The sequence below is a fragment of the Apteryx rowi genome, unplaced genomic scaffold (genome assembly GCF_003343035.1).
Source record: "Apteryx rowi isolate R43461 unplaced genomic scaffold, aptRow1 scaffold_282, whole genome shotgun sequence".
Lineage (NCBI taxonomy): Eukaryota > Metazoa > Chordata > Aves > Apterygiformes > Apterygidae > Apteryx > Apteryx rowi.
The window spans coordinates 1103200-1118690 of NW_020449219.1; the positions used below are offsets into that span (position 1 = coordinate 1103200).

At 37.8% G+C, this 15491-nt stretch overlaps 1 protein-coding gene across 1 annotated transcript in view; it reads right to left on the minus strand.

Moving 5' to 3' along the window:
- The window catches only part of CACNA2D1 (calcium voltage-gated channel auxiliary subunit alpha2delta 1), a 163343-nt gene that overhangs the window by 98035 nt on the left and 49817 nt on the right, over positions 1-15491 (minus strand). The window lies entirely within an intron of this gene.

The window sequence follows — 15491 nt, forward strand, 5'->3', positions numbered from 1 at the left end:
ACATTTATTGACTACAATTTACCATTTCAACCAACCATTTTGCAATATGAATTTTTTTTTTAGAACAAGAAAGTACTTTTTTTAAAAAGACTTAATTAATTAATTAATGTTATATATAGTAATACAGTGCTGCTAAAAAGCACAGTTTTGCATCTAAAAATTTATTCTCTGACTCAAGACAGCTTGGCCTAAAACCCCAAATTAGACAAGAGACATGAAACTTTTCTGAAGATAACATAAGATGAAAATATCAGTGTGTATGTAAAGAAAATGGGAAGATTAATAACTTTTTGTAAGTATTTAATCTAAGATTTACCATAATTTTCAACAAGAGTAACTATCTTTTCCTCACTGAAAAACAAAATGAGCCTTTCAAAAACATCTGACAGCTTAAAGAACAGAAATAAAAATGTGAAAAGTTACATGAAATGAAATAATGTTCTGTAATTTGCTTTCTCACTGTACACCAACAGCATCAGGAGAGCTATCTCCTGATGGTAAGCATTTTTCTGTCTAGTCAATAAAGAGAGATACAGGCACCTCCAGGGTGCTTCTTCCTAAATATGCAGCCATCTAAAACAACTGGGAAGAATACCGATTCTCTCTCCTTGAATGTAAAAAGAGCCAATAGCTTAGAGTAGCTGCCTAACTCGGATTTGACTAAATGAACCCTTTGGTAAGTGACCATCACCTGAATTGGCACATCAGTAACGGGAACATTTAAACAGAGCATAACCACCAAGACACTTATCAGTATAATACCAACAAAAAGCATTGCATACTTCTGCAGACCAGAAGAGCCTCAAAGTCTATGGCCAGCACTGGATAAGAAGTCAGCCTTGACCACCCAAGGTGCTTTGGGATCTGAAGCGATAAGGCACTTTGCAATTCCCGGAACTGAGAGAAGAGAGCTTTTGAGACTGGTCTGTATCATTTTTTTAAAGTAATTTAGGTATCATTACTTAGATATATCCAGGTTAAATACACTCATATTTTATGAATCAAATGCCCTGAATAGAATAAGAATTATCATTGGCTACATTTAGTCACAGAGTATTTGTGTCTGACTAGACAAATTCATCTATTGGAATTCTACCTGAGAATCCTTCCTTCAAATACACTCCCTGAGACTTGGAAAATACGCACTGAATGTACTAATTTCAGTTTGCATTATAAGCGCTTTAGGTAAAACAACAAACATAAATCAAAATACTGGCCAACATAGCTGTATCTTTGGCCAAACTTTTAAGCTTTCCAATAGCATCCAACAAAAGGCTATGCCCTATCAATTCTGTCCCTCTTAATCAATCCTAGGACAGTCTCTATAAATCGAAAACTGCAATTATCTGAATGTATCCATTTGGATTTATTTCAAAACAACAGGTAAAATATAATTTACATTGCTAGTGTGACAATAACACTGAACAATCTTCACTAAGAAGTGAATTAAAACATTTTTTTTAGTGGTCATATCGATTTCACATAAAAGGCAAGTCCAGCTCCTGACCTGCATTCTCCAAAGCAAATGCATGATGATTCAAAGACAACTTGAATGCAGGAACTGAAGCGGAGTGCTTCTAACATCAACATAGTCTGCTAAAACAGTGGTTACTGACCTACTCTGCACTTAAAATGGAATCACTCTTCTAAATTACATAAATTATCTGCTGAAAACCATCATTTAGATCTAATTTATCTGATATCATAGCCTGCAGGAAGACAACAGCGTGACTAACTTTACGTACTAATCTGAATTACAACCTGACGTTTCTAAATTCTGAACTTACAGAAATGCAGGCTAAGATAACATTTTGTCTGAGTAAGAGCGGACAATATGAGAAATATAAATGTATACTGACTTAATAACAGCTGACAGGTAGGCACTTAATATCCCTGAGGTCAACACCAGTTACACACATAGAATACACATCAGAATCAGGTCATTTAAACCAAATATAATGTGTCAAATCTTTCAGAAACATGAAGTGGTAAAGTGAATATTAACTTAAATTTGTGAGGAAATCCAAAATAATAAACTTTGAGATGCCTGACACCTTTCCTAATGTTTCCAAAAAGCACCAAAAGGCTCAGAAGAGCAAAAGCTAGTTTTTACTGGAATACAAACTGGAAAAACATATATTTTTATATTTTTTATATTCTTTTACTCAAAACTGCTGGGTGAGACAGAGCAAAATGAAAGACCTGAAAACAAATCCCCTTTCTGACACACTCTTCAGAGCAGATCCTTCCCTTGAAGAATCAAGCAACTCAGTCTTGAGATTCAATAGCTTCTTGGATTGCAACAAGTCCAAACTATCCCTTCTGGCTATATCTATATTAGTGAGCTAAATATCACATTGGTAGGGAAGACAGTCCCAGAGCTTGATCGATTATACTGTGAACTATTAGAATGACCCAATCATACCTTTCTAAAGGATCACAAAATAAATTGTGAAAAAAAAGAAAAAACATCCAGCACAGTACTAATTGCCTACCTATGACTTTTTCAGATTAGTGTAAATGACAATTTGCAATTTTTCATTTTGTGAGTTAGACTGAATGGTGAACACAACGGTTAAATTCTACAACTTCTCTTTAACTTGTGTGTCCCTTTTTAATATGCAAAGGCATGGGAAGACTGTCCTCAGCTTCAGAGAGTTTTGGAGAAGGTCTTTAACAACATTATTTTTTTACACTCCTTTAAAACAGCTGTTTTGGAATAATTTTCTGTCCCACATGTCAAGATGAAGTTTTTTGTAATTAATACATTATCTTCAATTTAGACAAACATAACAAGCACCTGCATACTGGAGTTTCCATGGGAGCAAAATTTACTGCATTTACACTGTGACTGTGGAAATTTTCATGAGATATTAATTGGTGCTGGATCATGCAAACACTAATTAAGAAAAGTAATGTTTACTGACACAAGTAGTTCTATTGATTTTTATGATGTTTTCTACAACAGTAAATATAATCTGGTGGCAAGTGTCTGCATGACTGAACAAATAAGGACTCAGCACTTACTATCTAAGATTTCATTCACACCAAGGAAGTGCTGAAATCCCACTTCATCCTCAAGAATCAACATGACTAAATTTAAACTATTCACTCATCCTAAGCTATCTCCCTGGATTTGCACTTTAATTTTAGATGGCTTTGAATGGTCTCAAATCTATTCACTTGTTTTGGATACATTCTGATTATTTAAGGATATTATTGAAATCACCATTACTGGGAAACTAAAATTCTCATAGGACATTTGATCTCCAATGATCTAATTTTAACTTACCCTGATTTCATGTTTTATCAATTTTAAAAGATGACAAATGCTCTCAATGCAAAAATAATTAATTACAGATTTATAATAATACAGAAAGTGATTAGATGTTCACCTCTGGAAAACATGCATTGCCATTAGTCTATATATAGAACACCCACTAAAGCCATCTGGGGAAACTGGCTACTGACTAAGGCCACTATACGGCCAGAGATGAAAGTAAACATGAAATACACAAAAAAAGGTAACAAATTTTCCTAAAAAAGTAAAATTGAAGATCAATGATTTTGAGATTTACGTTCATACTTATATAACCTATTGTTTAAAACACGCATTTTATTCAGATGCCTTGGAATTTGGCTCACAGGCTTTCTTGAAGATGTCAGCTCCAGTGTGCGTTTCACTGTGGCATACGATTATCTTTGAATTATGTCAGTGTTACACAGTTCTCTGTTGCATACATTATGCTTTAGTCATGTTTTTCTTTGATGATTTTCCTGTTTGGCATATGTTTAGATTTGATATTTTATAAATTATTCATTTGGCTTGATACCCCTTCTGCTCTTTGCCTTATGGAGATGTAGGTCTGGCTATATTTCAAGCAAGAGGAAGTTATGCTACTTTTTTACTTCTGCCCGTGTAGGGTGGAAATCCTCTGGTTGTTGATCACACACACAGACAGTTTATGTTGTCACCGGGTGAAGCCTAAATGAAAGTACTGCTCAGGTAAGCGAGACCTTGACTACATCTGCACATTTCTAATTCATTAGATGATGCTGGCATGTGCTGGGAAAACACGGCGGCATGGATAACCCTGCTCAGTGGGACCTGAAGCACATCTGCCCTGCTCCACTGGTTTAGCAATGAGCTGGAAGGAAACAAAGAGGCACAGACGAACTATGAACAGCTTTACATCTTTCTAACGCACCTGGAGAAAGAGGCCAGAAGCTGACAGCAGCAGAGGTTGGCCTGGAGTTAGGTGACTAGCAATGCCATTGTCAACCATTTAATTACAAAAAGCAAAAAACCCCCAGTGAAATCATGAAATCAAGCAGAGAGGGCCATACCCAGACGTGACACAGTGCCAAAACCTGAGCCTGAGGTGTAAGCTGGTCGCCAGCCAGGACACATCCAGCCCTCAGAGTGACCATCCTGCTCCACTGGGCCGATGGTGCAGGTCTAAATTGCCCCAGACGGTCTGGGGCCTTGACTGCTTGAGTGAAAAGTGTACACAGAATAGAAATCTTCAGATAAGCATCGCTATCCACCTGCTACACCCATCCCACTTAGCAAATACATCTTATTCTGACTCAAACTTCATTATCTTTCCATCACAGAAGAGTGACTAGGTAATCACATCAATACAGCATTTACTGGGTCAGGCAAACATATTTGTTAAAGTTGAATTTTATCTTGTTTTCTTTCAAGAAAAAAAAAAATTATATGTATATTCAAAATATCTATAAATATAGGCAACTTAGTTCCCAGTGCCAGATGCAGCAAAGTCTTCCTCAGATGGAACAAAGTTTGAGGTGCAACCTGCAGTTTATCCTTTGCACCTGTTTTCATTTTAATATTTCTTCTAATCTTTTAGAAAATTCATGTGAACAAAATTGCATTTAAGTATGTGATAGCCCACACTGCCTGGGAAATGCCTTATTCCTCAGCTTACTGTTCTGAAGGAAGTAGTGAAGTTTGGTGTGGCAGCAGCAGCTTTGTAGAATTACCCAGTTATTTTTCAATAAAAGATGAAAAGTGATGAGACATGGTAAATAAAAACAATAAATAGACGTAACTTTAATAGCCAATAATATTAATCATCATGAAGCGCTTTGCACTGCTATACCCAAGACACAAGTTACTTGTTTCATAAAGATGACTGTTGGATGAATATTTGATAGGTACTATTCCCCCCAGAACAGAGACTCATCCTGGCCAATTGCATGCTGACACAGAAGTTGTTCAGTAGAGACTGTATGCAACTACTTCTCAAGTATTTTATTCAGACAATGACTTAAAATTGCCGAGAGCTCAAATCATCTTCAGGTAAAATCTATCTAAGAAAAGAGAGGTCTGTGCAATGTCATCTATAATTTTTATAGCACCTTCGCTATGCAGAAAAGAGAGCATAGTCATCCCAGAGAGGTTTTTCAGAATGCATTGCCCATGTTACGGGCAACAGGCTACTGGGCTATATTTTAATCCCAGTCAGTCTACAAATGCATTTTTTATGAGAAGAGGCTGTATGTTTCCATTCTATTACCAGGATCCCAAATCCATTACTAAATGTCCTAACATACAGACCTGATATACACCAAAAGAAAGGAAAGCAATTTGAATATGTGACACATACTGCACGCTGCAACATAAAATTAGCCCCTCAAATGTCTTTGTGTTATCTCAGTTCACAGTCAAGTATTTCTGCCTCTGAATGTATAAACTGAATTTTATCCTCCATAAATATTTTGCTTGCATTTGTTTCACCTGAACTAACTATTCTCCCAAAGAGGGCTGGAGTATCCTTAGAGCTTGAGGAGAACAGGTATGAAAGCAACAAGATAGTGGTTTTTTTGTTTTCCCATAAGTGCAAATTCTGGAGATTTCAATTTGTGTCACAAAGACTCAGAGATGGTATAAACTTCAAATGCTGGCTGCGGTGTCCACTAACTCACTAGAAATAACATATAATACTGTGACTGAGGCATCTGCTTGCACAACTACAAAATTCAGCACAACAGCTTTCAAGAAATGAAGCCCAACTAAATATGTTGTAAGACTATAATCATATAATGATTATAGTAAGATCATAAGCAGTGCAGATCATGCCCTTTCTTCTAAGATGTCAAGAAAAGAAAAAGTGAATAATGCTTAAAGAGACTTATTTCAATGCAAAAAGAATAAATGTCCAACTTTGTGCTAATTGCACTAATTAAGAATTTATAAGTTAAATTACTTGGAAAGTTGTTTTTTTTTTTTTTCTTTGTACACTAAAGTCTCCTTTGAATGTTTAACAGGAACTATCAGCTATGAAAATAATCAGAAAACCTTTTGAAAAAAAGTGAAGTTCTTAGTTTTTTCAAAGCTTTTGATTCATTTTGTATGGATTTTTTAGGCTTTCTAGTCTCTTATCTGCTTCAGTAATGACTTTCTTTGGAGAGTTCAATATCATGGCAGCAATACTATTGCTTGGCATTAATAGTAAACACAAGAGCAGCTGTGCACAGCAAGTCCTTCATTTGGAGAGACACCATTTTATTTTATTAGAAATTGATTTTTAAAGCTATTAGTTCGTCTAAGCAGGGAATGCTCCAGCAGTTGAGTGAAACCTGCTTTGCTGACATCTGGAAAGATGTTTAAGATTTTTATTTATTTATTTTTGATTAAGGGAATGAGATAATACTAGCTCTTCTCTATCAATATTTAATCAAAGGATTTCAGAAGACTTTATGAGCAAAAGTATTCTTCTGGATAATCAGCTTCAGTGTTCTCTTTTCCTTACCTGTGCATTTCTCCATTTAGTATCTAGTAAGCTCTAAATTCACAGGAGGAGCCAAATATCCTAGTAAAGTACGGGCATGAGGAATGTACAGAATGTAAAGATCCCATCATATTACACTTACTAGATAGATAAACAAAGTAAGGCTAAATTCAAGGCTAGTCTACAGTAAAAAAGGAACAGAATGCAACAATTCTGATCATGACCTTCTGTTCCCACTATTACAAAGATCCTGAGAAGATTAGCACACATGCTGATGTTTAAATATATAAACCATTTCATGAATTTAAATATGACTTAATGAATATAATCTGAGTCTTCAAAAACTCTGAGTCTTAAAAAACTCACTGTCTATTCATATTTCAGGCTGGAATCCCTATCCTGCAGAGTAACACTGAGGAAGTCATTTTATCTCTCTACTGCTATTTCTTTATCTGCCTAAATAAGGACAATGATATTTTTACTACTTTTATAACATGCTTTGAGATCTCCTGAGAAAGATCAGAAAACAGTGCTTATACACAAGTGAGGTACCACTACCAAATGGGACTGGGCCCACCAGTACAGGTAGCTAAGCACTTAAACAGGCCTTAGGGAGTTGTCAACTTGAGGAAAATGCTGAAGAGTATAACTAAAAAAATGATTAGGCATGTAGTTAGTAAGAAGTCTGGAAGAATGCTAATAAAACTCTGGCTTGTTCTGTTTACTAATACAGACATACCTGTAGAGATGAGGAGGCAGATGAGCTTAAGACAGATCTCTATGCGTGATTAAGTCATATGTGCTTAAAGTAAGAATTAAGTCTACTATGCAGACACCTAGTTCTAAAACTGCAGTCTTGTTCAGTATCTATTTATTTAGCTAAGGAAGGACCTAAACTCTACAGCTACCTAGCTATTTTAATTCAACACTTTTCACATAAACAGAGTTGTATCTCCATAAATAACAGGATCACCCACATCTTGAAATGCTGCTTCGTGTCTAGTTCACCTGAAGGTCTGGTAAAGATTCGGTCTCTTTAGGAACTTACTGGCAAGAATATACTATCTTTCCTCATGAGTACAAAGCTCCTAACATTCACCGAGGAAGTTGATACTGCAGCACGTCACATTTTACTGGCTTTCCTGCAGCTGTATGAAGCAGGGCTGAACTCAAACAAAGCCCTCCTCTACCTGTTCCCTTCCCCCTCCCCGCCTCTGCCTCCTTCTCTAACACGGGTGCGGTGAAATGATGAGGACACATATGTCCATCTGGGTTATGTGAGAAGAGAAGGCCATGGAGCTGCAGGCCGGAGGCTGATTTTTCCCATTTGAAGAAACCAGAGAGAAGTCACAGAGCTGTGCCACAGCCGGCGAGAGCGGGAGCTGCCAGAGGCATTGCCTGGGGAGGAGTAAGTTTAAGTTCCCACAGCCCCTTGTTACATCTCTGGAGGAGGTGTGAAGATTCAAGGATCTGGAACATTTGGGACAGGCCAGTACTTCTTTTTCAGTTTTATTTTTGTTAGCGAATGCCTCAACTTTTCTGGTCTTGACCTGGCATGTCACACTGCCATCCTCTGCATGCTGCTGCAGGCATAACGCTCTCCTAATACTGCAAATACTCTGACACATTGCGACACGATCAACAATTCTCCTCAAAGGATACTGAATCTATTCATATGTCACCATGTTAATGTTATTGCTAAATAAAACCTACTAACTGGAATCTGAGACTACTCATTTCAGGAATACCCTTTCTAGTATTACATTGTGGCAAATATTATTTCATATATTCCCTGAGAGAATAGACCTGGTGTTGCTGACCAAATAGTGTTTCATACTAAACATTAATCTAAATCAAGAGTGAGGTTTTTTACTCTAGTAAGTCTTTGCAGCCAAGTTTTCTTAAGCATATTTATTGCTATGTCTAGAAAGATTCTATATCATATTTAGCTGCAAATAAATGCACTGGTTAGGCTGTCTGCAGTCCAAAACAAAATACATCCTTCATTAAGGATCTTATGCTTACAAAACAAAATAAAGGGAGAGGTGAGGAAATGATTAATATGGTCTCTGGCAAAAGTCACAAAAACACAAAGTGTTTTTTTAAATCTGTTTAATGAGTAATTACTAAAGTGAAAATAATGTGCTTTCCATTGCAGGCTTATAATAAAGAATTGATTAAAAATTATAATCCCCATTAGCTCTGTAATTTTAAGAAGGATTTCAAGATTAAAAGAGGAACTGGTTGGTTTGCACCTACACCTCCAAGTAGCCTGCCAAAAATTTGATCATAAATCGTTCTTTCAAACAGCTGTTTCCTAAAACCTAGCAGTAGAATTAGCCAGATAGATGCCTCACAAAATGTAAGTAATTTAACATCTGTCAAACTATATTAAACTATTTTAATTGAATTAATTTATTTGGGGGTATCAAATCTGTCCACACCTCTCTGGTTAATCATAAATTTAATCTGTAGTCTGACCTACACAGAAGCACCTTTCTGTCTACGTACAGTCTGCATGTACCAGCCCCCAGGGAACTGATTACAGAAGGAAAAGAAGGTGGGCTTAAACCCACCATTTCCTGTTTGTGACAACCTAATTCAAGATTAAAAGAAAGGAAAAAGTTAAAATTTTGCATGGACTTCTGCCATATAAGCAAAATAGCTTTGGAAACAACCTTATAAAAGAAAACCAAACCCTGAACTATATTAGGGATTTTTCTCAGTTAGTTTTACCTTTTAAAAAGTTAATCTGCATCAGGTATTCTGTATTAGATAGTCCATATCTGATGAGTGAGATATACCCTTCCAGAGTATTCATCCATTTCATCTATTTTAGGCAGGTGCCTACCTGGACGATCGTATCATCTGAGGATAAACATATTCCTTTGATGCCTACAGAGAGCCCAAACACACCTTAATTTTAAATGGCTAAAATTGAGCCATCCCATTTGATGGGATGAATCTTACCCTCTGGAAAACAACAGCTGTGAGTGAAAAAGATACCTATTATCCCAGGGTTGCCTCCCATGGTTGCCCAACTCCAAGCCAGGCAGGAGGTCTATTGCCTTGTCCATCCTCAAGGCTTCACGTCCCTCCTCTGATGCTGGGCGGCTCTGACAGTACTGGAGTAGGGCAACTTGGGCAGTGAAGACCAAGAGACTGATGTATGGCAGAATCACTTCTCCCGTGGTGGTACAAAGGCAGCAGATAGATCCACTGCTGCGTTTTCCGCATCATGGTAGTAGCCCAGTTGCAGTGCAGGAAGAACAAACCATGGGCTGCTCCTCCTTTACCATTATTTCAGTCTGCCTCTTTGTCTCCTGTTCTTTTAAAGCACTCCGGAAGTGAAAGCTTCGAATATTAAAACATTGTGTTGAGATACTTCCAATTTTACATCTTTGCAAGTTCAATTTGGATTGGAATTAATTGGCAATTTTGATGATTTTACTAAAATGTTGCCACGTTTCTGGTTCTATTTTTGCATCAAGAACTAGTCAAACCCTATGTCAGGATTAAGCAAGTGCCATCTTAAAAGCTATATTCTCTCCAAATACCAGTTTCTAGAACTAGAAGAAGAAGAAACTCAAAACTTACTTTCTCATGTTTGAAAACTCTTTAGTTGCAGTTTTGTGGGTGGGATGGTAAAATCCTGTGCAACAGTGTCAGCCATCAAAGGGCTAATCAATGTATGCATGGCATTCCATATGAAACAAAAATATTCCTGCAATACCATAAAAAAAATGGGGTTCTGACACTGTAATTCATAGGAAAAGAATGATTTGGGTAAAATTAATGGAGAAAAAATGGTAACTACATTTTTTAAAAATTCCAAATATCCTTTGTTAAAATTAAAGGTACTTAATACAAATTTATTATTTTCTCCTCTCTATTTCATTAATTGTATTTACTTAACAGTTGAACAGAATTGAAAGATATTACTGCAGGCTTATGCCCTGCAACAAACTTGCAGGCAGTCAGCATCTATTTTTCTACTTCAGTCCTCAAGAAAGCATCAAGAACAGTACTACTGAGAAGGTGCTTCAAAACTTATTTTTTGTGCTTTGTCTCCCAGGGAACACACATTTTTAGCTTGGTGGCTCACAGTGTTCCTAATAAAACTCTTTTGACTTTTTTATTGTTTCCAACAATCTGCCTTTCAAAATCTCACAATATCAAATTTCAACAAGGTTTGCTTAAAAAAATATGACATTCTTTCCATCTCTGCTTTCATTCATGGCACTGGTAAAAACTAAGTCTTACTCTTGAGTTATAAGTAACTAATGGAAAACTGTTCATTTGCAGGACGAAGACTGGAAGCTTTTACAAATATTTTGAAACTTGGCAGGTTTCGTAAAGACACCAGAATCTAACAAATACATTCAAGGATACTGAGCCCTCAGACAACCACAAACAGGAAAGAAAAGAAGTTATAAAGGTGTCCCAGACTAAATCGCCTTCTGCAAACAGCTCAGCTAAAATTCTGCTTACAAACTGAATGTTAAGAAATAGGAGGAGTCCTATTGCACAAGGGATGTGTGGGAGATGTTTGGAAGAGTTCATTGTGATTGCCTGTTAAAGAGAGGAAAATAAGCAGCCTATAACTTGTTCCCCAAAATGTCACCCTATAAAGTGAGATATCCTTTTTGTCGGAAATGACTCAAACTTAGCCTCCAAGCATACACTGGCAAGTAGTGCAGCATAAAGACCTCAAGGTCCCTGTGGCTGCAAGTTGGACAGGACCAACAATAACCAAATATTATATCTCAGAGAATGCAATACACATTCACTAAATTCCTTTAAGTCTGTGTCTGGTGTCAACAAGTTCACATCAAACTTGTTGATGTAAACAAAATATCAGTCTTTTTTTTCTGATTTTGGTTACATTCTGCCACATGGATATTTAGAACGGCTCATATTTTTAGTCATTTCTTTGTTACCATTTTCAATGCAGCTTGAACTTAATTTTACTGACTCTGATTTCATCCACAGCATTGAATCTTCTTGATATGAAGCTAAACTTTCTAACAAAAATTTAAACAACATAAATCCCTCCCATGTGGCTTCATGAAAATATTCAACAGAGTATTTTCAGAATTTCAATATTTAACAGAATATTGGTCACAAAGAATGCTGCATGTGCTGTCTATAAGGCCAAGCCTATGAGCAAAAACAGCTCTGAAAATGATACGCTTGTTAGACCAAGGCATTGAATTTGGCTGTGAAAAAAATCACTTAAAATGTCCGAGCCAGTTGATTTTAATGGCTTGACAATCTCACCAGTCACTCTGTTACCTTCACATATTTTAGCAAGAATGTTGCTGTTAGAATTATTTGATGTCGTAACATTTGGATGAAATATTCAGAAAATATCTAACATAACCTCTGGAGAACCATATATTTCATATTGAACCTGCAATGCTTCACATTTTTAAATAAGTTAGTAGTTGCTATATGTTTAATGACAGATGAAATGGTCAGTTGTGACTTGAAGAGAACATTACCATTATGCAGAATCATAAGTACTTGCAGGCTAACTTCATTAGATCAGATATATCAATTTTCAAATAGACTGCAAACAACAGCCACTCCATGGCTGTTACCTGGTTTCCGCATGGGTGGATAAAGGGACAAAAAAAAATGTATAGAGTTTTCCTTCATTAAGCCAGCCAATGCAACTAGCTACTGTGGAGAAGGAAGTGGTCTGTTGCTTCTTTATATCAGCAAACATTTCCCAGCCTGAGCAAGAGGGTAATAATGAGAGGAAAACATAAGAGATTGAGGAATAAATTGTAGTCCCACACAAATCTGCTTGTTTCTGCGGATTATGAAATCAGTCTGTTCCTTAAATATGAAGCTGTCAGATCCCTCTGTGCAGCAGCAGGCTCTGCAGCCTCCCAGGGGTCTGGTGCCTGCATTCAGGGCAGGTTTACATGGCTCAGCCGTGTCACCTGGATCAGACTGCTGTGGGGAGAGGAAAGGGAGAAAAAACTGTGAGAAACCTCATGGAGGCTTCTGCCCCTGGACTTGGGAGCTGCATTTAAGCCCAGGCCCTTGCTCCTTGCCTGAGCTATGCTGTTTGCACGTCTGAGCCTTGCACTCTGCTGGCCCTGACCCACAGGTTGGACCTCCTGGCTTGCCCTCAGAGCTGCCTCCTCACTGTGGGCTTGTCGGGCTGACGTGTGGAGCTGCAGCATGCAGCTGATTGAGGTCTGAATATCTTCAAGGATGGAGACTTCACAGCCTCTCTGGGCAATCCTGTTCCAGTGTTTTCATAGGGAAAAAAAAAAAAAAAAGCTTTTGCTTCTGTTTAAATGGAATTTCTTGTAATTCAGTTTGTGCCCACTGCCTCTTGTGATACCACTGAGAAGATTCTGGCTCCATCCTCTTTTCTCCCTGTTCTTCTTAGATGTTTATACACACTGATAAGAGCCTCCTGAATCTTCTCATCTCCAGGATGAAGAATCTCATCTCTTTCAGCCTCTCTTCATATGAGAGATGCTCCTGTTCTTTCATCATCTTTGTGGCCCTTCACTGGACTCACCCCAGCATATCCATGTGCTTCTTGCACTGGGGAGCCCAAAACTGCACACAGCACTCCAGATGTTGTCTCACCAGGGCTGAGCAGAGGGGAAGGACCACCTCCCTTGAATTGCTCGCAACGCTCTGCCTAGTACAGTCAAGGACGTTGTGGACCTTTGCCACTATGGCACATTGCTAGCGCAACCTGTTGTCCACCAGGATCTCCAGGTCCTTTTCTGCAAATCTGCTCTCCAGTTGGTCAGCCCCCAGGCTGTACTGGTGCAAGGGGTTACTCCTCTCCAGGTGCAGGACTTGGCATTTCCCTTTGCTGAAAGTCATGAGGTTCCTGTCGGCCCATTTCTCCAGTCTGTTGAGGTCTCTCTGAACCTGGTGTATCAGTCACTCCTCCCAGTATGGTATCATCTGCAAACTTGCTGAGGGTGCACTTGGTCCCATCATCCAGGTCATTAGTAAGATGTTGAAAAGCATTGACCTCAGCATCAACTCTTGACCAGTGACTGGCCTCCAGATGGACTTTGCACTGCTGTTCACAACCCCGTGAACCCAGCAGCACATCCAGTTTCCAGTCCACCTCACTGACCACTTATCTAGTCCATACTTAAGTTTGCCTACAAGGCCATTATGGAAGTCAGGATTACTTACTGAAGTCAAAATAAACATCCACAGCTCTCCCCTCATCCACAGAGCCTCTCATCTTCCTGTAGAAGGCTATCAGGTTGGTCAGGCATGATTTCCCCTTCATAAATCTATGCTGACTATTCCCAATCACCTTTTTGTCCTTAATACGTTTGGAAATTGTTTCCAGGATCAGATGCTCCATCACCTTCCTGGGGATCAAGGTGAGGCTGACTGGCCTGCAGTTCTCTGGATCCTCCTTCTTGCCCTTTTTGAAGATAGTGGTGACATTTGCTTTCTTCCAGTCCTCAGGAACCTCTCCTGATCACCATGACCTTTCAAAGATAATCGAGAGTGACCTTGCAGTGACATCAGCCAGCTCCCCCAGCAGTCACAGGTGCATCCCATCAGGTCCCATAGACTGTGTATGTCCAGATTGTTTAAATGTTCCCTAATATGATTCTCCAGCCAGCACAATAATCAAGGTTTATTAAAGTAATGGTGCAATGCACTACAGTCAACCATCATCACTCTAACACCACATAGATAAAAGCTATGCAAAAAAAAATGTATTTTTTTCATTAATGGTGGAACATCTATGCATCAGAAATTCACGTAAAACGTTCTTGAAATATTTTGTAACTACCTATTATGAGGATGAAGTCAGTGGTTCTCAGGGAATGATGAGACAGTGCTAACAGAGGAAAAAGAGAGAGCATTTCTTTTCACAAGTATGTTGCTGTTGAAACTAACAGAAGTGCTGACACTAAGTGCTCTCACTAATTTATAAAATTATTTTAGTCAAGACACACTTTGTTAAGCAATTAGATGAAGGAAAAGCTTAGTATAAGGTGAGTCTATCAAGCTGATTAAGGCTCTAATTGAAAAATTTGGAAAATAAGGCTTAAGGCCCATGGAGATACGTATCCTGCATTGTGGATTCTTCTCTGTCATTTCTATCTTGATATTTCAGAATGAAAGCCATGCTGAGTATCTTCTAGGGAAAAAATAGTTAATAAACAAAATGAAGCAAGTAATCTATTAATTCATAATGGGAGAAGTGGATCTCAACGCAAGTTTTAATGTTTCTATTGGGGTATGTTGTAAGGTAAAGATAGGAAGCTGCTATACACATCCCTGCTGTACAGTCCCCCTGGCAGTGATTCTGCTGTCACTGCAGATATATGGAAAGACAGATAGATATATGTTTCCATATATCTTTCTAATACCTAACTTTCTTATATATCTGTGACCATGTATCTACATATGTATCTTTCTAAATCTGGCTTGCCTGTATTACATGCATTCTTCTTCTCCAATAAAGAAATAAAACAAATAAAACACCAAAAAGCCCCCCAAGATAACATCTCACATAGAATGTGGCTTTCTCCTAAATAAAAATGACATTTGGCATAACAAATATTTGATGGACTAATTACAACATAACAATAAAGGAAGTGAAAACTTTGTTTCTATTACTTCCTCTATCTGATACTAATAAACAAATAAATCCAGATGCTATCTATTTTATGTAAAGAGGGAGCTTCCCATTCTCATTCTGCTGCATCTAATTAA